Below are 24,114 nucleotides of genomic sequence, written 5' to 3' on the forward strand. Positions count from 1 at the left end.
CTCCCTACAGCAGGTTACTGGTACCCTCTGCAACCACACGGGTCGCACATGGCTAAGGGCCGCCATAACTATTGACTACAAATTAATACTATGTACCACCTGATTCCACAGCTGTGTGTTAAGGGGATATTACCAACTTGAACTCCCATGGCATATCCACAGGATGTCTGATAGGGTCCCTTTTTAAAACCGTCTTCCCCTGATCCCGTTCCCAGCCTGTCTCCGCTGTCCAAGGTGCTCGGGATTACAGAAGCTGCTAAATTAGCTGCTCCACAATCTCCATATCTTCCAGTCTAAGATGCAGCATTCAGATGGCTATTCTCATCTAAGCCATGATTGGCTCAGATGAGAATACCCCTTGAAGCTGGCCAGACGGTGGGGGCTGGCCGATCCTCCAACATGTACAGTGACTCCCTGACTCTAGCAGATGAGGATCAGGCAGTTTGATATCAGCTTGCCCGATCCATACTTAGTTTGTTTGTAATCTAAACCATGTAGGCGTTTGGATCGGCGCAAGAGCAGAAAAAGGTCAGAACTTTAGAATCAAGACATTTGCAGAGTTGTTTTAATATTTTGTTTTTAAACAGAAAAGTTGCCAAAGTTTACTTTTTTCAATCAGGATAGGTCCTCGATAGTTAATCTCCTGGAATCCACCGCACAGGATTCCTGGCGATCACTTGATCACCCCGCGAACTATCAACTCAGCAAGCTAGATGTGTGCTGTCTCCTATAAGGTACATGCGGTGGGTCTCGGGCGATTAACTATTTCCTGAGGATAGGTCATCGATTGTCTTTGCCCAGACAACCACCCTAATTTTGTAATGTTCTCTGCTCCGTTCTTCGGTTCATACAAGAACTAGACAGATTCACTATTCTGGAAGAAAGCTTGCCGAACGCTGGCAGGTAAAGTGATGTATGGAAAAGAGCCTGTCATCCCGTCGATCTGCAGCCACGCTCTATTTCCATATTTTAAAGGGATTCATTACTTTCCATAATTGGGGAACTCACAGATTGAGATGATCGTTCCTGTTATGGAGATAAATCACCGCTCTATTTTTATCTTTCTTGTACTTTGATTCATCTTTGAGTCAGCAGCCATTGTACAACGAGCTAATCAGCGGCTGGGTGGATTGGCTGTACACGTGTCTCTTAAAGTGCACTGTGACTGTTAAAGGGGTTGCATCTTAATGGACTTATCAGCTATCCGTAGTAAAGGTGATAAATGTGATCGGTTGAGGTCTCAACACTGAGACCCCTCCCACTGTTCTCGAGAACCGGGGTTTTGTGTCCCTCTTTTCCTGTACCGCTCCATTCGTTTGCAAAGTAATTTTTGGTACAACCCCCTTTTAAAGAGGTTCTCATGCCTGTTAAATTGATGGGCTATACTAAGGACCAGTCGTATTCAACACACTCCCCAATCAGCTGAATGAAGTAGTTGTTTAAAAAAAAAAAATCTTATTCCGCAGTGCTTTCAGGTAATTTATACCCCCCACCAAGCTGGGCACTCATTTTACAGACTTTGGAAGGATGGAAGGCTGAGTTGACCTTGAGCCGGCTACCTGAACCACGTGTGGATTGAACTTGCAACCTTCAGGTTGTGAGTGAGAGCTTAGGACTGCGTTTCTGCTGGCTTAATACTCTCTGCACCACACGAGGCTGTAATAGAATGAGAACTTTTTCCTGCAGTACCGTTTCAGACCACTGCACAATGTATGGAGCTGTGTGATTCTAGCACGCAGGGGAACCGTTCAGTAGCATAATAGCCGCAAAGGTCCCAAGCAATGCACCACCAAGATCTACCATTGATTACCTATTCTGAGGATGGTCTAAGTTTAAATCTAGAAAAAACATGTGATTTGCACGCATGTGAAAATCATGTGTAAAACGATGAAATGCGTTCTCAAATGCATTGCAATTGCAAGTAAAATTGCATGTTTATCGTGCTTGGCTGTGAAGAAGGAACGGAGGGGAGATCTCTCTTCCCCCCCCCCCCCCTTCCCACTTCCCCTGCTCACTGCCGCAACTCACCTGTCACCCGCGCCGGCAGCGGAATCTTTGCTCCCGAGCTGGCAGATACTCGCTAAGGGCAATGCTCGCTCGAGCAATTGCCCTTAGCGAGTGTACTCGCTCATCTCTAACTACAGCCCCTTAATTCTGCTGCTCAGTAGGTTGTTAGGAGCTGTACTCCCACCAGTCCTAAGGATAGTCCGTCAATATTATTAAAGTTGTGCCCTGATGTCCTTATTGCTGAAGCCTGGCCCCTCCTACCGTGTTTCCCCAAAAATAAGGCACCCCCTGAAATTTGCAGAAGTCCCAAATATAAGGCACCCCCCGATAGTAAGGCATAGTAAAGTGTGCAGGCAAGTCAAGAGGCCTGTCCCCTGCTGCCATCCCCGTTGTCTCCTACCTCCAGATGTATAGGTAGATCTGCAGACAGTCTGCTGTTATCCTGTCCCTGCTGTGCTGTACGAGTGTGCTGTTGTGAGCTCCCCTTGCTGGCTGGAAAAGTCCATACTGTATGTTCTGTTCCTTCTGTACATGTGTGCTGTGATTAGCTCCCCCTGGTGGCCGGAAGCTGCAATACCACCCCTGCTTACAAGTGGTACAGGAACCTCTGTCTGCAGACAGGTACGTTACTTTACAGCCCTTATTTTTTTATGGCTCTCTGTGTGAGTCAGGCAACCTGTGTGTGATTCTTAAGGCTGTTTTCTCACAGAGCGTATTTCCAGCGGAAATCTCGCAGTTTGGCCACAGCGATAAACAGCGAGATTTCCGCCGGGAAAGCGCTGCTTCAAAACCAACGGCACTCAGCCGCTTGTTTTGAAGCGCCCTGGCTGCACGCTTTTCCATTTCTGTGGCCGGTGAATCCGCACCACAACACCGGCTTCTCCCAGCTTTGCCGTGACAGATTTGCTGTCCCATGTGGACGACATTTCTGAGAAATTTCATCCACAAAGCTGGCCAAATGAGGGATTAGCGGCCACAGACGGATTTGCCGCGGCGAAATAAGACACCCCCTGAAAATAAGACGTAGCGCATATTTGGGAGCAAAAATTAATATAAGACGCGTCTTATTTTCGGGGAAACAGGATATAACATAACAGCCTACAGAGGGGTGTGTGACCAACATGTACATAGGGAATGGATGTACCGTCTCTAAACGGTGGAGGCATGGATGAAGTATTGAATGCATGCCCATCCTTAAACTGCCATTTTATGGGTGGCTGTGCACTCCATAGGAGACAAGAGGCTGGGGAGCGTGCCTTCAGAAGTGTGCCTTCAGAAATGAGGACATCCAAGACACAACTTCCAATAAAGACAGCAATAGTAAGTCGTAAGCATATCGGTACCACACCTTTTGATAAAGACTCCCTTAAAAGCGGCAAACCCCTCTAATACCTATGGCCTGCTTAGTTTACCCCCTTGTGCTCTCTAGTGGAAACCATTGTATCCTTTAACCGATCTGGACCTACGAGAATAAACATTGACACAAGGGTGCAGGAAGTAAAAGGCCGTACGCAAGTGGTTTGGATTGCTTCAATCATTATCTATATAGATCGGGGAAAGTGACACCCTCCTGCAACTTTTTATTGACTTGTTTAACAAGATGGGATACTGAATGTTCTTGTGATGGTGGAACGGCTACATTATCTTCCTATCGATCATTTTTAATGTAGTTGAACCTCTTTAGTTAACAGTCTGGTGTGCGCCGACTTAACCGGCCCCTTCAGCACTTACAGCTAAATAGAATCCACGTTTTGCTTGAAATCTGCAGTATCTGCCCATAACAGCTGTCTCCGGCTTGCTGAAGCAGTAAATTACTTTGCACCAGTTTTTTCAATTTCGACTTGATATTTATTTATTTTTTTTGTTTTCCGCCTTTTGTTTATTGGTTCTGGGCTGCGATCCCAGCACTTATAAACCGATCGCTGCCTGCAAACTTATCTCCTGTATCTACAGCTTATAACCCTCGCATGCGAGCAGCATGAGCCGTGTTGGTTTTTATGCTGGACCATTCATTAGATTGAAATGTGCCAGAATTGAACAATTGTATTAAGCCGCAGTGCCGGCCAGTTGGCATCAGATCTCCACATGTGGCCCAAAACAAGAGGCTGATGCTGGTTAGTTATCTGAATGAATTATTGCCGGGCATGTCTGTAATTGCTGGAAGATGGATGCAATTAGCTGGCGTTTGATTGCACTGATGGAGCATTTCACTATTAAATCTTTTTCCTGCCTGGTCATCCATTTTTAAGAGACACATTTTTATGAAGCTGTCTGAAGCCAAGTCCCTCCTTCGTTACAGTGTCCTGGTTGAGGGTCCATATTTTTGCACATAAATGATATTATATACATCAGATTTTTAATAGAAACCTTTTCCCTTTTTATTCTAGTGTTTTTTTTGAGACTGCCCAATATGCTAGCACTTTCTCATTCCTGCAGCTCACGTTTCAGCTTTGCTGTGTAGACTGGAGCAGCATTAGCAGAGCCATCTCATTATGAGAAGGTGACGGATTTAATTACAGCACTAGGACACTGCAGGAGGCCTACAGAAGGGTGGTTTTACACAGACAGATTTTCTGCCTTTTAATGAGTGATGATCAATACTTGTTACTGCTGTAAATGCAGAAAGGTAGAGCATGCTGGGGGTTTTTTTTCCAACCAAAATGCGCATGCAAAATATAGCAATGTGAACTAACTAGAAATGAGCGAGTATACTCGCTAAGGATAACTACTCGAGCGAGGAATGCCTTAGCCGAGTATCCTCCTGCTCGTCTGTAAAGATTCGGCTACCGGCGCGGGTGACAGGTGAGTTGCGGCGGGGAGCGGGAGGGGGGGGGAGAGGGAGAGAGAGATCTCCCCTCCGTTCCTCCCCGCTCTCCCCCGCCTGCCGCCGGCACTCGAATCTTTAGAGACGAGCGGGAGGATACTCAGCTAAGGCATTCCTCGCTCGAGTAGTTAGCCTCAGCGAGTATACTCCCTCATCTCTAGAACTAAGCCATTGAAATCCCTGCGTTCTATTCTCTGCATATTACGCTCTTAAACTTTATGGACAATAGGCACAGTTATAGGCTACATACACACAGGTGAGTGCGATAGCGGGCCAAGAGACTCAGCCTGATATCACGCTTGCCAATGTGATTGATTTATTTATTTTTCCCATAGCGATGTGAAGAGGTTTTGATTAAAAAGCGCATAGCTTGTGTGAAATTGTGATCCTCACTCGCGGGACAGGATGGCAAATGTTTCCCATTGACTTTCATGGGAAACCTCCCACATCGCATGGCATGGTCGAGGCCCAAAAGATCGCAGTGATACGGTGAAGGAGGGAAAAAATAAATAAAAAATCGCTCAAGTGAATGACTCAGTTTAAAAGAATGGATTTCGTAAACGTGCAATTTTATGCACATAGCACAAAACACGTTTGAGACCACTGCTGGCGGGACTGCACCCTTAGGCCTCTTTAACACGTGTGAAGCAGCTCCCGAAAAACACATGAACAAGAGAAAGCCATGACCATTCACACGGCTGGGTGCGTGGTCCATACATCGCTACCCAGAATTCCCTTGGGCGGAAGAAAACCTTCAACTGACTCAGCTGACAGTTTAGCAGTGCTAGCCGCTACTAAACTCCCTCCCCGTCTCTTTGCCAGCTGCTCCCATAAGCTTCTATGGGAGCCGCCGGCTGATTGCGGCCAAAAGATGGGGCATGACTTATCTTTTTCAGCCGCGTGTAAAATCGGCTGCTGAAATTGTCCGCAGATGTGCTATTTTTTTCGTCCGGCAGATTTTGCGTGGCCCCTTTAAATGAATGCATTGGCATCCAATGCTTCAGAAGGTCGTGAATAGCCATGTAGGTACGCTCGTGTGAATAAGGCCTTGGGCTGCTTTCACGCTTGCGAGAAAATCGCAGGCGACAGCGATACAGTGTGAGATTTTAAGGAAAACGGATCGTCGACTCTCGAACTTCAACTGAACAGGTTTTTCTTGCGGCGGTATCGCGATTGCCAATGTGAAGGAGCCCTTGTAAGCCGCTTTGGTAAATGAGGCCTAACGTGTGATGTTAATGATTGGCGTTCCTAACGAGCGCCGTTGTCAGCGCTGATCCTAGAACGCCCCGCGTGGACCCTGCAGTCATTTGCACATCGGGTTTTCTCAGCATTATCGCGTTCCCTGGGATTTGCACGCTTCGGTGACATTGTAAGCGGTGAATGCTGGAGCGTCCTTGATCTGTGGAGCTATTAGCAGTTTTATTTGTGTCTGCTGGGACTAATTTAGTGCAGCTTTACAGCAATCTGTGTCGGATGGTGCGTGCGCGAGAAGACGTCCGCCTATTCAGCTTACAGCGGCGGCACGCTACAATAATTCCTCCGCTCTGGGGCTTAATTGTAGGCTATAAAGACACTTGACCCTGAGATCTCAATATGGCTGAATTGTACAGGGATTGGCTTGTGGAGCCATAGGAGGGGGGGGGGGGGGGTTAATTGATGTTTGTTAAACTAAACCTATAGTGGATCCGATAAGGAGAAGTTCACACACAGCATCAGTTTTCTATCATGGGCTTCGCTGCAAATCTCTGCCATATAAGGGTTTTGCAACGGACTGCGATGCATGTTCACTGCTGTGGATTTGCAGCACGTTTGGCCATACAGTTGAGGCTAGTTTCACATGAGTGTTTTATCGTGGCGATCTTGCCGCGATAAAACGCCGTCTGAAAATCGCGACCATCTAAAGCATTGGCTTCCAACGCATTTGCTCAGATAGGCGATTATTTTTTTTTTTTTTTTTTTTTTTTTTTCCCCCAGTGCGTAAAATCATCCGGCCGGAAAAGATAGGTCTTGTCCTACTTTTGCCAGAATACACCGGCCGTTCCCATAGACTCCTATGAGAGCCATTAGGGAAGGGGGAGGGAGTTTAGCTGCGGCTTGTGTTGCTAAAGCCCCCCCCTTGCTGGCAACTCCCATAGGCTGGGGAGGGAGTTTCGCACGACTAGCTAAGCTTCCACCTCCTTCCCTTGCTGGCAGCCGGCAAGGGGCGGAGGGGGGGGGGGGGAGTTTTTAGCAGAGCTGAACTCTCTCCCTCAGCCAACGGTATTCCGGGCACACCCGGACGTCTGAATGGGCAAGAATCCGGGAAATGCAGACGCGACGTGGTCACGGATGCCTCTCGTGAATGCGAATATATATAATATATATATATATATAATTTTTTTTTTTTTTTTTTTCCGGCCAAGACTAATCAGTCACTAATCCCATTCCTCTGGTGATCGAGCCAACACACCCCTACCTACCTACACCTACCTCTCTCACCTGGTCTTTGCTCCCAGGTGCATGTCCTGACATAGGGTCATGGGATCCCAGTAGCTAAACGCCTCCACTGTAGCAGTCAGTGTTGGGACGTGAAACTATAAGAACAGTGGTTGCAGGTACCATGTTTCCCCAAAAATAAGACCCTGGCTTATATAAATTGTTGCCCCCAAAAGAAGCACAGGGTCTTATTTACGGGGGATGAGTAATACTTATCTAGCACGCTCTGTCCAAGTCCCTCCCGCTGCTCTCTGGAGCTCCGACACGCTAAGCTGTGGCATTGATTGGCCAATTTAAAAATCTGCCTCCACCACAATGGCTATGATTGGCTGAGCAGGGGTCAAAGAACCAATCAATTCAGCACTCGATGAAACACTCACAGCCATTGCATTGGTTCATTGAGTGCTGCATTGATTGGCTGAGCAAAACCAATCATCGCTTGCTGGAGGTGGGATAGGGTTTATATTTCAAGCCTCCCTGAAAAATCAGGATAGGGCTTATTTTCAGGGTAGGTCTTTTTGGGGGGGACAGGGTAGTAGCATTACCTATGTTAGGGATATTTGACCCGTATGGTAAATGATTACCAAGGTTTTGGCAGATCATGCCATACACTTGCACCTCCTTGCTTGCTAACAGTTTGGCGGAAGGTCCTGTAAATGTTCTCACTACTCAGTAGCAAAAGTGATGGTGCAATCGGAGCTGGGGCCCCTCTCTCCAAGGTCCCCGCAGCAGACTCTATGGTACGTATGCCCTTGAGTGGTGCGAATGCACAAGTCCTATGGAGACTGTCGGGGGATGGGGGCGATCTTGCATTGAGGCCCATAAGCTTGACGATCAGTCTGTCCCCTTAAGGTGAGGAGGAGGGGTATGTGCGCCTTCACTAGATAGTAGTTTTGGGTGGATGCGTGGTATTGTTTCTTCGGGACATGTAGTCTGTCTTCCTTCCCGACTGTACTTAAGCATAAAACTGGATGATATCCCATTTCGATGACTTATCCCTTTTAATTCCGCTGCTTCGTTGCTTGTTCATTAAAGCTGCCTAATTACAACCATTCGTTTGCAGCTCTGCTGATCCGTGCACTTGTGACCATGTAAATGGAATGGGATTTTATTTTTGTCATTTTATTACAAATATATGTCCTTAATTAAAATCCTGCAGCGGATTGTGAGTGCCCAAACATGCCGAAGATGTCCTTGCTGATGCGTTTCGTGTTAATAGGAAGACCTCTGCCAAATCAGGCGCTCGCATCTCCCAGCTGAAGATAAACTGATCCGATATGTGAAATTGGACTTAAGCCAGGCGCTCACCTCCAGACGGCCTAATTAACTGCACTGCATATTACTACTGAATACCTCAGATTTGACGCGTTTCGGGTCACTTATTTCACTTAAAGAGACACTAGCTTATTAATGGAAATACATTCGGCAAAACGAATGACCAGATATGATGTGTGGTGCGGCTGAGGGCAGCTTGGCACAAAAGAACCCGAACGGACACTAAACCTTGGGCTGTATTTACACGCACGATTTTTCACGCACAATTTCTGTGCATTATGAGATGCGCAAAAAATGAAAATAAAAGAAGCCATTCTGTTAAATGGGTTAATTTACATTTTTCTCTGACGAAGACCGGTTCACACGAGTGTAAGATTAGCGCGAATTATTCATGCGTTGTACAAGGTAAATCGCAGGCAATCAAATACCATTGCCTTTTGCTGTCTAGCTCACGCTCGCATTGCGTAATACGCGAGCGCAAAACAGAACCCGAGAGTCCATTGTGTATGAATGGCGTATATACATGCCGCTTCGAAGCCACAGCGCTGGAAATTTGAAATAAAAACCAGGAAGACCGCGCATGGCAGCATATGTGTGCGATACGCTTTCACGCACTGTACATCGCTCCCGTACACAGTAAAACGCTATGTAATACACGCAGGGTTTTAGGCATACGGCGTGTAAGCCTGACATTTTGTGTAGCTTTTTAAACGCATTTGACAGCAGTTTTCAACATACCCCATTACCGTGATGGGTGACGAGGCGCGAAAATGCTCGAAAATAGAGCAGAGAGCGTTTGAAAATCGTGGCGTTAGAAACGCCGTGTTCAATTGCTGGTCTGCAAGGCCCCATTGAAATCAATGGCCGCGTTGTGCCACGGTTAGCGTGGCGCTCAGGACACCGACCTCAACTGTGGTGAGTGTGAGAGCGGCCTTGGGCTTGCTTCACACGGGTGAGTCTGATATTGCTATGAGAAACTCAGATTTCGCATATCTGTTCATACGATGTTTGAGCGTCAGCGACGCTTTTTCCTGGAAAATAATCTCGCATCACTGCTGCCTGTGATATTTTTCTTGTGCAATAGACAACAGGTGTTGCTATTGTTAAAAATGTATCGCACAGATCTCACAATAGCACCGCAGCATGTGCTATTTTTGCGCGACCTCGCCCGTTATTTCCTATGGGGGGTAAAAAAAATAATAATAATATCATGCCAAGTGATGTGCATTGGAGGGCTGTGTGATTGTTCCCAGTAAGAGAAACCAAGTAGTCTTGTAGATATGATACCTTTCAATAGCTAACAAAAATACATGATGATATAGCAAGCTTTCCAACCTCACAGGGCCCTTCCTCAGGTAAATAATGGAACAGATCTAAAGACATATTTACTATACCACATGATCACATGGGAGGGCAGGAACATGGTGAACTTAATTTGTACTATATAAATACCAGAAACAGAGGGTGAGAGGGCACAGACATGTTGGGATTAATAGCATTTAGATAAATCTAAATAAAAATACATTATGTTATAGCGAGCTTTCCAACCTCAGGGTGCCTACCCACTTGCGATTTATTTTTATTTTTTTTCCTGTGATGTTTTGCGGTTTTTCTCAAGAGCAATTAGTATAGAATGTGTTCTTGTCCATCTGGGGTTATTTTTCCGTTTCGTGGGGTTTTTTCACATAGGAACTGTCAGTTGCATATGTCTCCTTATTTTTCTCTTAATGCACCCATGATTGTCAATGCAGGGCTGCAAAAAACGCGCGAAAACGCAGTTTTTCACGCGCGAAAATCGGCAACGCAAGTGGGTAGGTGCCCTCACAGGGTCCTTCCTCAGGCAAATAAGAGAACTACAGATGAGTGAGCACCAAAATGCTCGGGTGCTCGTTACTCGAGTCGAACTTCCCGCGATGCTCGAGGGTTCGTTTCGAGTAACGAACCCCATTGAAGTCAATGGGCGACCCGAGCATATTTGTATGGGACCTATTCTCCGCTAAGGTTTTCATTTGTGAAAATCTGGGAAATTCAAGAAAGTGATGGGAACGACACAGAAACGGATAGGGCAGGCGAGGGGCTACATGTTGGGCTGCATCTCAAGTTCCCAGGTCCCATTATTAAGCCACAATAGCGGCAAGAGTGCCCCCCCCCCCCCCCCCAACAATTTTTACTTCTGAAAAACCCTCATTAGCAAGGCATACCTTAGCTAAGCACCACACTACCTCCAACAAAGCACAATCACTGCCTGCATGACACTCCGCTGACACTTCTCCTGGGTAACATGCTGCCTAACCGCCCATTTCAGTAATAGTAGCACTCAAGACAGGCCCCAGTAACAATTCCGAAGCAGCAGTATAGGGGGAGCACAGTATTAGTTCCATTTCAGTAGTAGTAGCAGTCAAGACAGGCCACAGTAACATTCCCGTTGCAGCAGTTTAGGGAGATAACAGTCTCTTGTACATTTCAGTAGTTGCAGTATAGACAAGGCCCCAGTTACATTTATGTAGCAAAAGTGTAGGCCAACCCCACACACCTTTCTGTACCATGAGTGCAGACGAAGCCCATAAAAATTACTAGGATTACACTGTAGGCGAGGGCCCCAAAAAATTGGTGTACCAACAGTACTAATGTACCTCAGAAAAATTGCCCATGCCCAACCAAGAGGGCAGGTGAAACCAATTAATCGCTTTGGTTACTGTGGCTTAATTTGTAACTAGGCCTGGAGGCAGCCCAGTTAAAATAAAAATTGGTTCAGGTGCAAGTTTCAACGCTTTAATGAGCATTGAAACGTATAAAAATTGTTTACAAAAGTAATATGACTAAGCCTTGTGGGCCTAAGAAAAATTGCCCGTTCGGCGTGATTACGTGAGGTTTCAGGAGGAGGAGCAGGAGGAGGAGGATGAATATAATACACAGATTGATGAAGCTAAAAGGTCCACGTTTTTGATGGTGATAGAGAACAATGCTTCCATCCGCGGGTGCAGCCTATGTATTGTTTAGGTATCGCTGCTGTCCGCTGGTGGGGAAGAGAAGTCTGGGGAAATCCAGGCTTTGTTTATTTTTATGAGTGTAAGCCTGTCGGCACTGTCAGTTGACAGGCGGGTACGCTTATCCGTGATGATTCCCCCAGCCGCACTAAACACACTCTCTGACAAGACGCTAGCCGCAGGACAAGCAAGCACCTCCAGGGCATACAGCGCGAGTTCAGGCCACGTGTCCAGCTTCGACACCCAGTAGTTGTAGGGAGCAGAGGCGTCACGGAGGACGGTCGTGCGATCGGCTACGTACTCCCTCACCAACCTTTTACAGTGCTCCCGCCGACTCAGCCTTGACTGGGGAGCGGTGACACAGTCTTGCTGGGGAGCCAGAAAGCTAGCAAAGGCCTTGGAGTGTGTTCCCCTGTCTGCGCTGTACATGCTACCTGATCTCTGCGCCTCCCCTGCTACCTGGCCCTTGGAACTGCGCCTTCTGCCACTAGCGCTGTCGGATGGGAATTTTACCATCAGTTTGTCCGCCAGGGTCCTGTGGTATAGCATCACTCTCGAACCCCTTTCCTCTTCGGGTATGAGAGTTGAAAGGTTCTCCTTATACTGTGGGTCGAGCAGTGTGTACACCCAGTAATCCGTAGTGGCCAGAATGCGTGTAACGCGAGGGTCACGAGAAAGGCATCCTAACATGAAGTCAGCCATGTGTGCTAGGGTACCTGTACGCAACACATGGCTGTCCTCACTAGGAAAATCACTTTCAGGATCCTCCTCCTCCTCCTCCTCAGGCCATACACACTGAAAGGATGACAGGCAAGCAGCATGGGTACCCTCAGCAGTGGGCCCGGCTGTCTCTACCCCTGCTCCCCCTCAGGCTCCTCCCCCCTCCACCTCCTCTTCCTCCTCAACGCGTTGAGATATAGACATGAGGGTGCTCTGACTATCCAGCGACATACTGTCTTCCCGCGCCTCTGTTTCCAAGCGCAAAGCGTCTGCCTTTATGCTTTGCAGGGAACTTCTCAAGATGCATAGCAGAGGAATGGTGACGCTAATGATTGCAGCATCGCCGCTCACCATCTGGGTAGACTCCTCAAAGTTTCCAAGGACCTGGCAGATGTCTGCCAACCAGGTCCACTCTTCTGTAAAGAATTAAGGAGGCTGACTCCCACTACGCCGCTCATGTTGGAGTTGGTATTCCACTATAGCTCTACGCTGCTCATAGAGCCTAACCAACATGTGGAGCGTAGAGTTCCACCGTGTGGGCACGTTGCACAGCAGTCGGTGCACCGGCAGATTAAACCGATGTTGCAGGGTGGCAGCGTCCGTGTTGGACTTGCGGAAATGCGCGCTGAGCCGGCGCACCTTTCCGAGCAGGTCTAACAAGCGTGGGTAGCTTTTTAGAAACCGCTGAACCACCAAATTAAAGACGTGGGCCAGGCATGGCACGTGCGTGAGGCTGCCGAGCTGCAGAGCCGCCACCAGGTTACAGCCGTTGTCACACACGACCATGCCCGGTTGGAGGCTCAGCGGCGAAAGCCAGCGGTCGGTCTGCTCTGTCAGACCCTGCAGCAGTTCGTGGGCCCATGTGCCTCTTCTCTCCTAAGCTGAGTAGTTTCAGCACGGCCTGCTGACGCTTGCCCACCGCTCTGCTGCCACACCTGACGACGTGCTGCTGCTGACACATCTTGATTGCGAGACAGAGGTTGCGTAGGAGGAGGAGGAGGAGGAGGAGGAGGGTGGTTTAGTGGAGGAAGCATACACCCCCGCAGATACCAGCACCAAGCTGGGGCCCGCAATTCTGGGGGTGGGTAGGACGTGAGCGGTCCCAGGCTCTAACTCTGTCCCAGCCTCCACTAAATTCACCCAATGTGCCGTCAGGGAGATATAATGGCCCTGCCCGCCTGTGCTTGTCCACGTGTCCGTTGTTAAGTGGACCTTGCCAGTAACCGCGTTGGTGAGGGCGCGTACAATGTTGCGGGAGACGTGGTCGTGCAGGGCTGGGACGGCACATCGGGAAAAGTAGTGGCGACTGGGAACCGAGTAGCGCGGGGCCGCTGCCGCCATCATGTTTTTGAAAGCCTCCGTTTCCACAAGCCTATACGGCAGCATCTCCAGGCTGATCAATTTGGCTATGTGCACGTTTAACGCTTGAGCGTGCGGGTGCGTGGCGTCGTACTTGCGCTTGCGCTCAAACAGTTGCGCTAGCGACGGCTGGACGCTGCGCTGAGACACATTGCTGGATGGGGCCGAGGACAGCGGAGGTGAGGGTGTGGGTGCAGGCCGGGAGACAGTCGTGCCTGTGTCCTGAGAGGGGAGTTGGATCTCAGTGGCAGGTTGGGGCACAGGGGGAGAGGCAGTGGTGCAAACCGGAGGCGGTGAACGGCCTTCGTCCCACCTTGTGGGGTGCTTGGCCATCATATGCCTGCGCATGCTGGTGGTGGTGAGGCTGGTGTTGGTGGCTCCCCGGCTGATCTTGGCGCGACAAACCTTGCACACCACAGTTCATCGGTCGTCTGCACTCTCAGTGAAAAACTGCCACAACTTTGAGCACCTCGGCCTCTGCAGGGTGGCATGGCGCGAGGGGGCGCTTTGGGAAACAGTTGGTGGATTATTCGGTCTGGCCCTGCCTCTACCCCTGGCCACCGCACTGCCTCTTCCAACCTGCCCTGCTGCTGCACTTGCCTCCCCCTCTGAAGACCTGTCCTCAGTAGGCTTAGCAAACCAGGTGGGGTCAGTCACCTCATCGTCCTGCTGCTCTTCCTCTGTGCGCTCCTCCCTCGGACTTACTGCCCTTACTACTACCTCACTGATAGACAACTGTGTCTCATCGTCTTCGTCCTCCTCACCCACTGAAAGCTCTTGAGACAGTTGCCGAAAGTCCCCAGTCTCCTCACCCGGATCCCGGGAACTTTCCAAAGGTTGGGCATCGGTCATGAGAAACTCCTCAGGTGATAGAGGATCCATTTTTTCGCACTCAAGGCCGGGACCCGAGAACAGTTCCTGGGAGCCTGCATGCTCTTCTGAATGTGTCATTTGCTGGGAGGGAGGAGGCTGGGAGAAGAGAGGAGCAGCAGTGAGAGGATTCAGGGATGCAGCAGTGGACGGCGTAGAAGACTGGGTAGTGACGGTGGATAGTTTGCTGGATGCACTTTCTGCCATCCACGACAGGACCTGCTCACACTGCTCAGTTTCTAATAAAGGTCTACCCCGTGGACCCATTAATTGTGAGATGAATCTGGGGACCCCAGAAACTTGCCTCTCTCTTAATCCCGCAGCAGTCGGCTGCGATACACCTGGACCAGGAGCTCGGCCTGTGCCCACACCCTGACTTGGGCCTCCACGTCCTCGCCCACGTCCACGTCCTCTATGCCTACCCCTACTCCTCAGCATGGTGTATTACGAGTAGAGCAGAAACAGAACGCTGTAGTTAAATGTGCCGCTTATTGGCCTGTGGTTGGAGGCTGACTTCGCTTACGGAACGCACAGCAGAGCCAGGAAACAATTATGCGCAAGCCTGTTGTGAGACCTAGGTGCGTATGACTGAGCTACTAGAATTCACAGGGCAGAACCAGTCAAGTGGCCAAAGGCCAGTGGTAGGCCTTAAGTATTTTGCTTCAATTTTTTAAAATGGTGAGGTGAAAAACCAGACAGACACCATATGCAGCATATATATGTATACTCTTTCCCTCTGGTGGGATGACGGCGATCATGTAACGGACACAGCAGAGCCAGGAAACAATTATGCGCAAGCCTGCTGTAACGCTTAGCTGAGTAATAATGAGCGACTATTAACCCCAGCAGACACGCAGTACACTGAAGACGGTCACAGGCTTAGCTGGGTAATAATGAGCGACTACTACCCCCAGCAGACACGCAGTAAACTGAAGACGGTCACAGGCAGCCCAAATATAGTATTTTTTTCCAATTTTTGGGAAAAAGCCCACTGCCTATATAGCCTGTATATGGATTTCCCTGTTGGAGGATGACAGTAGTTATTGAAAGCACAGTGCAGCCAGAAAAAATTATGCGCAAGGCTGCAGTAACACCTAGCTGGGTAATAGTGAGCGACTACTACCCCCAGCAGACACGCAGTAAACTGAACACGGTCACAGGCAGCCCAAAGATTTTTTTTTTCCAATTTTTTTGAAAAAGCCCACTGCCTATATAGCCAGTGTATCTCTTTCCCTGTACCACTGTCCCTGCCTCACCAGTACTGCCCCTATACTCAGTAAAATGACTGCAAACTGAGGACGCTATGGCCTGCACGCCCGATATACCAAAAAAAAAAGTGCAAAACTGCTAAAAGCAGCGTCAACAGTATTGCACACGATCAGATGTGGCCCTAAGAAGGACCGTTGGGGTTCTTGAAGACGAAGATAACAGCCTAACACTCTCCTTATAGCAGTTACAGCAGGACGGCACTTTCCCTAATGTCTCTCAGCGTGCATCTGTGGCGAGCCGCGGGCGGCCCCAGTTTATATACTCTGGTGTCACCTGATCTCCCCAGCCACTCACTGCAGGGGGGTGCGATAGGGCTGGAACTTCACAGGAGGAAGTTGTAATGCCTTCCCTGTGTTTCTATTGGCCAGAAAACGGCACAAACTTTTCTGGGAAGAAAATGGAAGTGACTCGAACACCGCGTGGTGCTCGTCTTGAGTAACGAGCATCTTGAGTACCCTAATACTCGAACTAGCATCAAGCTCGGACGAGTACGCTCGCTCATCTCTGAAGAGAACACATCTAAAGACCTATTTACTATACCACATGATCACATGGGAGGGCAGGAACATGCTGAACTTAATTTGTACCATATAAACACCAGAGACAGAGGGCAAGAGGGCACAGACATGTTGGGTTAATAGCATTTAGATAAATCCCAGGGAGGGAGGACCATAACCGTAAATTTGTCCAGTGACTAATAGGTGTAGTTTTTTTGTTTTTTTTTTTTTGTTTTTTTTTAATATGCAGTCAGAGGTGGGGTCCTTTTTTAGACGAGGTGATTTATCATTTGAATGTGCGAGTGACGTCGATTCCTGCTGGATGGAAGAATCGGCCCACGTGAAAAAAACACTTAATGCAAAACTGAATGTTTCAACTGCAGCTTCACCATGATTTTCCTTAGGCTAACTTCACATAGGCGGTCACAATTTTTGTCGTGAGAAAATCGCTGTGGTTTTCCCCCTCCTTTTTTGCCTCTGCTTTTTTTTTCGCAAAAGCGTCTCTGCCACTTGCGTTTTTCTTGTTTTGTTTTTTTTCACGTGACTTTACCGCTTTTTTAACGCAAAAGTCAATAGGACTTTCTAATGTTAAGAATGCATCGCATGAAAATCGCAAGATCATGCGATAAGCAGGAGGCTCCATACGGAAGATTAAAAAAAAAAAAAAAAACGCAGGAAGATGGAGCATGCTGCAAGGTTTTGGTTGTTTTTTTTTCTCACAACACATGAGTGAAAACATCGGAAATGTGAAGAAAACCATTGAAAATCATTAGTTTCTAAATCTGCGTTTTTCCTTACTCTTGCTTTGTGCGTATTTTTTTTTTCTTCCGCCTGTGTGAAGACGCCCTAAATGTACGATGCGTTTTTGAGCTAAAAACACATTATTTGCATGAGGGCGCTCTTACACTGGTGATTAAATCACACGATTTTCCACTGTTGCGAGAGTGTGCAAAAACTCATGATTTTCAATGATTTCCTTCACATTAGCGATGATTTCAATCATGTGATATAGTGAGAAAAAAATTGCTGCGTGCGCTATCTTTCTGCTTTTTGTGTTTTTGGTTTTTTTTGTTTTGGGGGGGTGGGGGGGGGGGTGTTTTTCTCCTATGGAGCTTACTTTTTGTTGTATCACAAAGCACAAACTTGAGATTTTTGTGCAATCAGTTTTTAACTCTTGCACTAAAAAAGCATGACAAACCTTGCGAGAAAATCATAAGTGGCAGCAATGGGTTTTGCGAGTCAAAGCGTCACTGATGCTTAAAAATTGCAGGAAAAAAGTTCAGATTTTTGCAACAATTTTCTCGCGGCGATAAAGTGTTCGCCAGTGTGAAGTGTATGAGTCCTGAGACTTGCATCAGTTTTTCATGCCCGTGAAAAATCACTTGTGGTTCCCATAGTAAAATGCTTGACAAATGCATCGCACTGACATGCAAGTTGCTTGGCATGCGAGTGCTATGTTTAGTTTTTTTCCCTCATGCCCCTATAGAAAATCATTGGAAATTTCATGCAGCAGAATCACAGAAAAATAGGTCATGCTGCGATTTTTTATTTTTTAAATTTTTTTTATTTTTTTATTTTTTTCCCCCGTGCAAAGAATGAGGAAACGAGAACAAACCCTTTGAAATCGCTAAGTTATATTTTCCGCGTGTTGCCTGCAGGTTTTGCACACACAAATCCGCCCTAAGGCAGTTAACAAGTGGGATAGCATCATGCCAGAGTGTAAAGGGTAAGAGGAGGAACAGCAACAACCCACGGGGGTCCATTTCATGCCAGACGATGGAAGTCCCCCAGAACGCCCCTGTCTGATCTCCGTTTCCTCACCGCTCGCTGCTGTGTTCCATCCCTTATTACACTGTACGGCTTTTAATGGTCGAAAATTGCAAATCTTCCAAAAATCAGCCTCAGCGACTCTCCTGTGATGATGTGAACAAAAGTGAAATTTAAGCCAAGACTTGTTTGATGAAATAGGCCAATTTTTTTTGTAATTGCTGTTATACCGGTGAAATGAGTGCATAACTAAAGAAATGGCGCTAATAAAGTCATTTAGAATGGCGGCTCTTTTTTTAAATCTGAGACCGATTTTAAATAATGTTCTTTTATTTAAATTTTGTAGTTTTTGCATGATTACAGCCGTATTTCACAGTGGAGCGCGCTGTGCTGCTCAGCTGATGTGACCGTAAACATGGAAGCTTAATTTGGGAAATAAATTGGAAATTTGTAATGCAAAATCTATTTGGAATTATTTTCTCACTCAGTGGAATAGAGGAAATCTTGGTTTACAGGATGCTTTTAACCTCTTTGCAACTCTTCGTTTTTGGGGTTTTCAGCAAGTATTAACTTTTCTTTTTTTTTTTTTTTATGATTTTGCTTTTTGCCTGTCAGCCATGAGTTGCATTTTCTAATGCTACCATTTTAATATAGTACATGATATATAGAGTCCCCGAAAAAGGCACAGGTTTTTTCTTTTTCACCCTGATTTAGAGCTTTTCTAAAGTTTCTCAGTGCATCATATAGTATATTAAATGGTACCATTGGAAAATGCAACTAAAATTAAAATTTTATATATATATATATATATATATATATATATATATATATACACACACATCTGTATGTAGGTCACTTTTTTAAAATTCAATTTTCTTGGAGCAGGGATGTCGCAGAAATCTGGTTTCCCCATTCCCCCCCCCCCCCCCCCCCATACGTTATACTGATGATCTTGCAGATTAAATGTTTTAATAGATTTTTGTGATGCGCAATGACAAATATATATATAAATAATATTTTTGCTTCCATTTTGGGCTTAATGGGCTGAAAACCTGAGCCTGCGCCATGCAATCCTCTTTAACCCTTTCCAATCCAATTTCTATCCTGGTTTTCCTAGGGGGATTACTCTTTTTCTGCCATTACACAATGGCGCTATCTGCTGGCTAAAGCCAGTACTGCATGAGGTGACACGTTGGATAGGCTTGGATAGCAGAGAGGCTGGCAATATACAGTAAGAGAACCTCGACGGCCGTCTTCCAACATCAAAGCTGTACAGCCTTAAATCATAATGTCTTCAGAGGTCAGACAGTGGATTGGAAAGGGTTAAAATTATGCTGACCATCAAGGACTCCCGTGTACAACACTTTAAAAGCAACCCTGATTTAAACACAAATTACACCCCCCCCCCCCCCCCCAAAAGACAAATTCCGCTCTATTTTGGAAATCTGTGTGCCAACTAATAAAGTGCTATATAGAGGTTCCTCGGGGGTTGTCCCATCCACTTACACAACACTTATGCCCACTCATGCACCATCCCTATAAACCAAAGTAGAGCGTGGCTTTACCTGACCATTAGTGTTGTGTGGGTGGGAGGAGGACATCTAGAGAGGGACAAGGAGAAGGCTGCAGATGGGAAAAGAGCAGCGCAGTATTCTACTTCATTATGTACAACCAGATGAACACTTCTAAAGCCATACATGACTTATGGCCCAACCGGAGCCCTTATGACCTCTGACACGGTCAACAATGATTGGTCGATATCAAACCGTGCAGCGACTGTAGACTAGGGGTAATATCCTGTATATCCATTGTGCTGCCCGAATGCTGATAAATATTCTGGTTATGTATTGCAGGTTGCAAATAAAGAAAAGGTTCAGGACCTTCTAGGAGGATCGAGAGGTCGATAACCTAAAGGTATGGTAAAATTGGTGGAGGGTGGCTTGTGTCGATAAAGTAATGTATTCAAATCCCCTGCCCACCTCATTGGAGCTGAGCTGCACTCTATTGAAATTAAAGGGATTTTCCAGGAATTTACTACTGATGGGTCATCAATAGTTGATTGCTGGGATCCTCACCAGTCAGCTGATCCTCAGGCTTGCTGTCTGCCGTAGAGCCTGACCTCTGCATTGAGGCTGGAGACAGAAGTTGCATTGCCTCCTCTGATTTTAATGGGAGCAAGAGTAGAGTATAATGTTAAAGGGAACCTGTCAACCACTATAAGCACCATAAACTAAGTCATGGTGCCTATAGTTTACGTTACAGAGGGTTCGGGGAGCTATGTCTCATACTCACATGGTCCCCGGCAAAGTCAATGTGAGCACAGCAAGCTTGAGTCTTATTTATTTTTTGTTCCCAGAAGGCTCTGCGCATGCATTTGCATAGTGATCAATGGGAGGTGTGCAGGCACAGCCTTCTGAAAACTGTCAAACGGTTTGTGCTCATGCTGACTTTTCCGGGGACATCTCAGCCATGAGGGACCAGGTGAGTATAAGACACAGCTCCCCGTCACCATTCAGTTGAAATGGACTGAGCTGCACATGGACAATGAGGCCAATTAACATGCCATCGCAGGCCAGAGAAGAGCTCATGCAGGTGCCGGGGCTCTTTCAAACATGTAATTGTCAGAGATGTTTGGAACTGGCTCCTCCGCCCATCTGATATTGATTATCTCTCCTGAGGGAGAGGTCATCAAGATTTTAGTCCCAGAAAACCGATTTATTAAACATCATGAATGTTTCCTTTGCTTATAACATACCTGCCTCCTGTGTGAAAGAACCCTTTAGGTTTACTTATCCTCCTGGGCCTGGATATTACAGAAATCTAATGGCTCATGTCAATTACCCAGTTATGTAAGATAAGAGGAAAGAAGATCAAAAGTGTTGTCGCTTGTGGGGAAAATATGGCCTAGAAATGAAATTGAGATGAAAAGATTTCTGCAAGGGAAAAAACGAGGAGTAAAGGATATGTAACTTCCCTTTTTAACACCTTGTAACCCTCAGACTGCCCCTATATTTAGATAGCCGTCTACTAAGGGTTCTCCTCCGACACCCTTATACATCTGTATGCACAGCCAAGCCGACACTTGTTTCGAATGAAGAGAAGAAAGAACAGAAAGATCTGGCAGATGAAATCCAAATGTCTAGTCCTTGTCTCTCCGACATCCACTGTTCTAATGGTCCTGTTCAGGTTCGGAGCCTTAGTATTGTAACCAATGCAGGCAGGTAACGTGGTCAGGGGAAGCCAGAGGTCGTGCACGAGTAGTATCGGTTGCGGTACAAAGAAGCTGGTAGGGTAGTCGGGGGAAGACAGAGGTCACTACACAAGTAGTACCGGTTGCAGTACAAAGAAGAAGGCAGGTAGTGTAGTTGGGGGAAGCCAGAGGTTGGTTCACAGGTATTATCGGTTGCAGTACAAAGGAGCAGGCAGGCAGTGGAGCTTGACTATAGTCCTGGAGCACAATAATCACACAGGTAGAAAGTGGAAGGGAAAGGCTTTTATAGGATGTCCAATCTGGAAGAACAGGGTGGAGCCAAACAGGAAACTGGATAACTGGTTGGAACCAAGTACAAGGTCATGCAGGGGAGCTATTCAAAGAGCTGGATAGCTCAGCAGGTAGAGCTGCCACCTTGAGTACAGGCGCTCCTGGGTTTGAGTCCTGACAGCTGTCTTAGGAGAGTCAGGAAATCATCATGTACATAAGAGGTTCCATGGGTTTGGCCAATCTATATCTAACATTTATGGCTACCCTAAAGGGTATTTTACACCGGGCGATCATCACCCGAATTCACGCTTGAAGCGGTGGATTCGGGTGATGATCGTACTTTGTACATGTTGTGACCGATGGGGCACTGAGCAAGAAATCGCTCAATTCATATTCTTGTAAACTGAGTGGCCCTTAACTTAACATTTATGCAGCTGGTTTCTCTAAACGTGTCACCTCCCTTCCCATCCTCTTGGATAGGGCTTCACTTGGGTAAACGGGATTGTCACTGAGCTCCCGTCACTTGCAAGAGAGCAGCAACTTAGTCCCTTCGGTATACTGATCGGTTATGGTTGGTGGAGACCATCAAGAAGCAGGCTAGCTGCCACTATATCATATTATGGCCGTTTTTGTTTTTTTTTATATCTAGTCTCCCGGCCCACAACATGTCCCACTAGCTGTGGACGGAGAAGCCAGGAGTCCTTCCGGTCATCACCTAATCTGCTTCTTATGAAAACAAAATCTTTATTTGCACTCTGCACAAATTTAAAAAACTGAAAACCTGCTAAAAAAAATATATCTATTACAAACGTGCTACAATAGGGGTATAATAAACTCTTCAGATCGGAGCTTTAAAGAAAAAAATTTAATTCTCTTTGCATTTTAAAGAATTCTTTCTATTTTCAATTATATAGTTCGCTTTTTTTCCTCATTTAATCGTAACATTTTTGATCTTTTTTTGCCCTATTTTTTGCGGTTGGCTGCAGCCTGTAACCAGTGATTACCAGAGTTAATCACACCCGCCTTCCACACAAGTCTATTAGAATCCAAGAAGAAAAGGGGAGATTTCATGTAGATGGTAGAACAGAAAATAAGTAGTATGGTTGTGTGAGGAGCAGAGTGCCAGTGATTACCGCCTATTCTGTGCCGGGAATGTCTGATCTGTTCCATTTACTTGTTAATTAACATTACACAGCAGATGTTGAGTTACGGGAAGGCGGGCAGACTCCTACTGGGCAGTATTCTGGCAGAATGTCTAAAAGTGTCTTATACTATGTAGTAGATTTTTTTTTTTTTTGAACTCAGTTAAAGGCTACCTTTACTTTATCTAATAACTAAAATCGACTTCCTCACAATGACTGGTTCCTGAAGTTCCTGGAGTTCTCACATGTGGTATACTTGCGCATAGCATTCAGTTTAGGAATGGGAATACATTGTATAACAAATATTGTATATGTTTGCCATATGGCACTTACATTTTCATTATAGGCACATTAATAAGTCAGTGAAGTTTATTAAAGTGTGGCTACCCTATAGAAAAAATAATTGCCAAGGTTACTCGGGTAGAAAAAAGTTTTTTTTTCAAATAGGTTTAGAGTGGTGTAGCCATACTCTCCTGCCCCCCATCTCTCACGCTCGTCTTCACTTCCCAGTGCAGTAAGCCAGTGATGATGTCACCTACACTAGGGTCATGTGACTGCTGCTGCTGCCAATCATCTCACTTTGGCCAGTGATTAGCTGCAGCAGTAACCGGTTTAGTTATCAGGATGTCATTACTCTGCAGCTGGAAGTGAAAACTGGAGATCAGGGACAGGCGAGTATGGCTTTTATTACACTATGCGCCTGTCTTAAAGTTTTTCTTCCTTCCCAGGTAATCTCTTTTAAGCAGCTGTAGATATGCATTAGATATAGTACAGCCTGGTATTGCTAGTCTAACTTATGTATTTTAGATTACACACACACACACACACACACACACACACACACACACACACACACACACACACACACACCCTTCTTCCTTTTGAACATGCAGGCACTCTGATATCTCCCCAGCTCTTCTGTACCTCCCCTCTTACGGACAGAGAGAGTGCAGCTGCATCCCCCTCCTACCCCTTTAATATATTTGTGGGGATTGTGTATAAATTGACATTTATTGATCTAAGACTGAGCAAGTTTAGGACTTTAGGAGTCCAATGGGCGGTCATCTTAGTGACTGACAGTTGTGTGTGTGTGTGTGTGTACACACTTATACAGGGAAGGCTGATGGGGCTGCTCAATGGACTCCTAAGCCTAAAATGTGAGGAGTTGTAGATCAAAAAATGTCAATTTATACAGAATCTGTCTGTACAAAACTAGATCAATCTACTCCAGTGCTGATCTATAATGAACTGCCTGAAGATGACACGGCTTTTTGTTCTATGCCATGGGTTCCCTTCAAGTTAGAGCATATCTGTCCTTCTGCACCTTACATAAGTTGTTACAACAGGGCTACAGGTTAGCTAGTACTGTAGATGGCACATATACTGCTCAGTAGGGAAGTCTTCTCTAATTCCGAAAGTGTGGAAAAGCTGTTTTTGGCTT

At 46.5% G+C, this 24,114-nt stretch overlaps 1 long non-coding RNA gene across 1 annotated transcript in view; it reads left to right on the plus strand.

Annotated features, from left to right (window-relative positions):
• Nucleotides 1-24,114, plus strand: part of LOC136588037 (uncharacterized) — a 43,434-nt gene that overhangs the window by 6,890 nt on the left and 12,430 nt on the right. Inside the window, exon 2 of the long non-coding RNA XR_010787532.1 lies at nt 19,904-19,964. This is a non-coding gene — a long non-coding RNA (uncharacterized lncRNA). The remainder of the gene's footprint in view (nt 1-19,903; nt 19,965-24,114) is intronic.

This window comes from Eleutherodactylus coqui, chromosome 1, assembly GCF_035609145.1.
Source record: "Eleutherodactylus coqui strain aEleCoq1 chromosome 1, aEleCoq1.hap1, whole genome shotgun sequence".
Taxonomy (NCBI): Eukaryota; Metazoa; Chordata; class Amphibia; order Anura; family Eleutherodactylidae; genus Eleutherodactylus; species Eleutherodactylus coqui.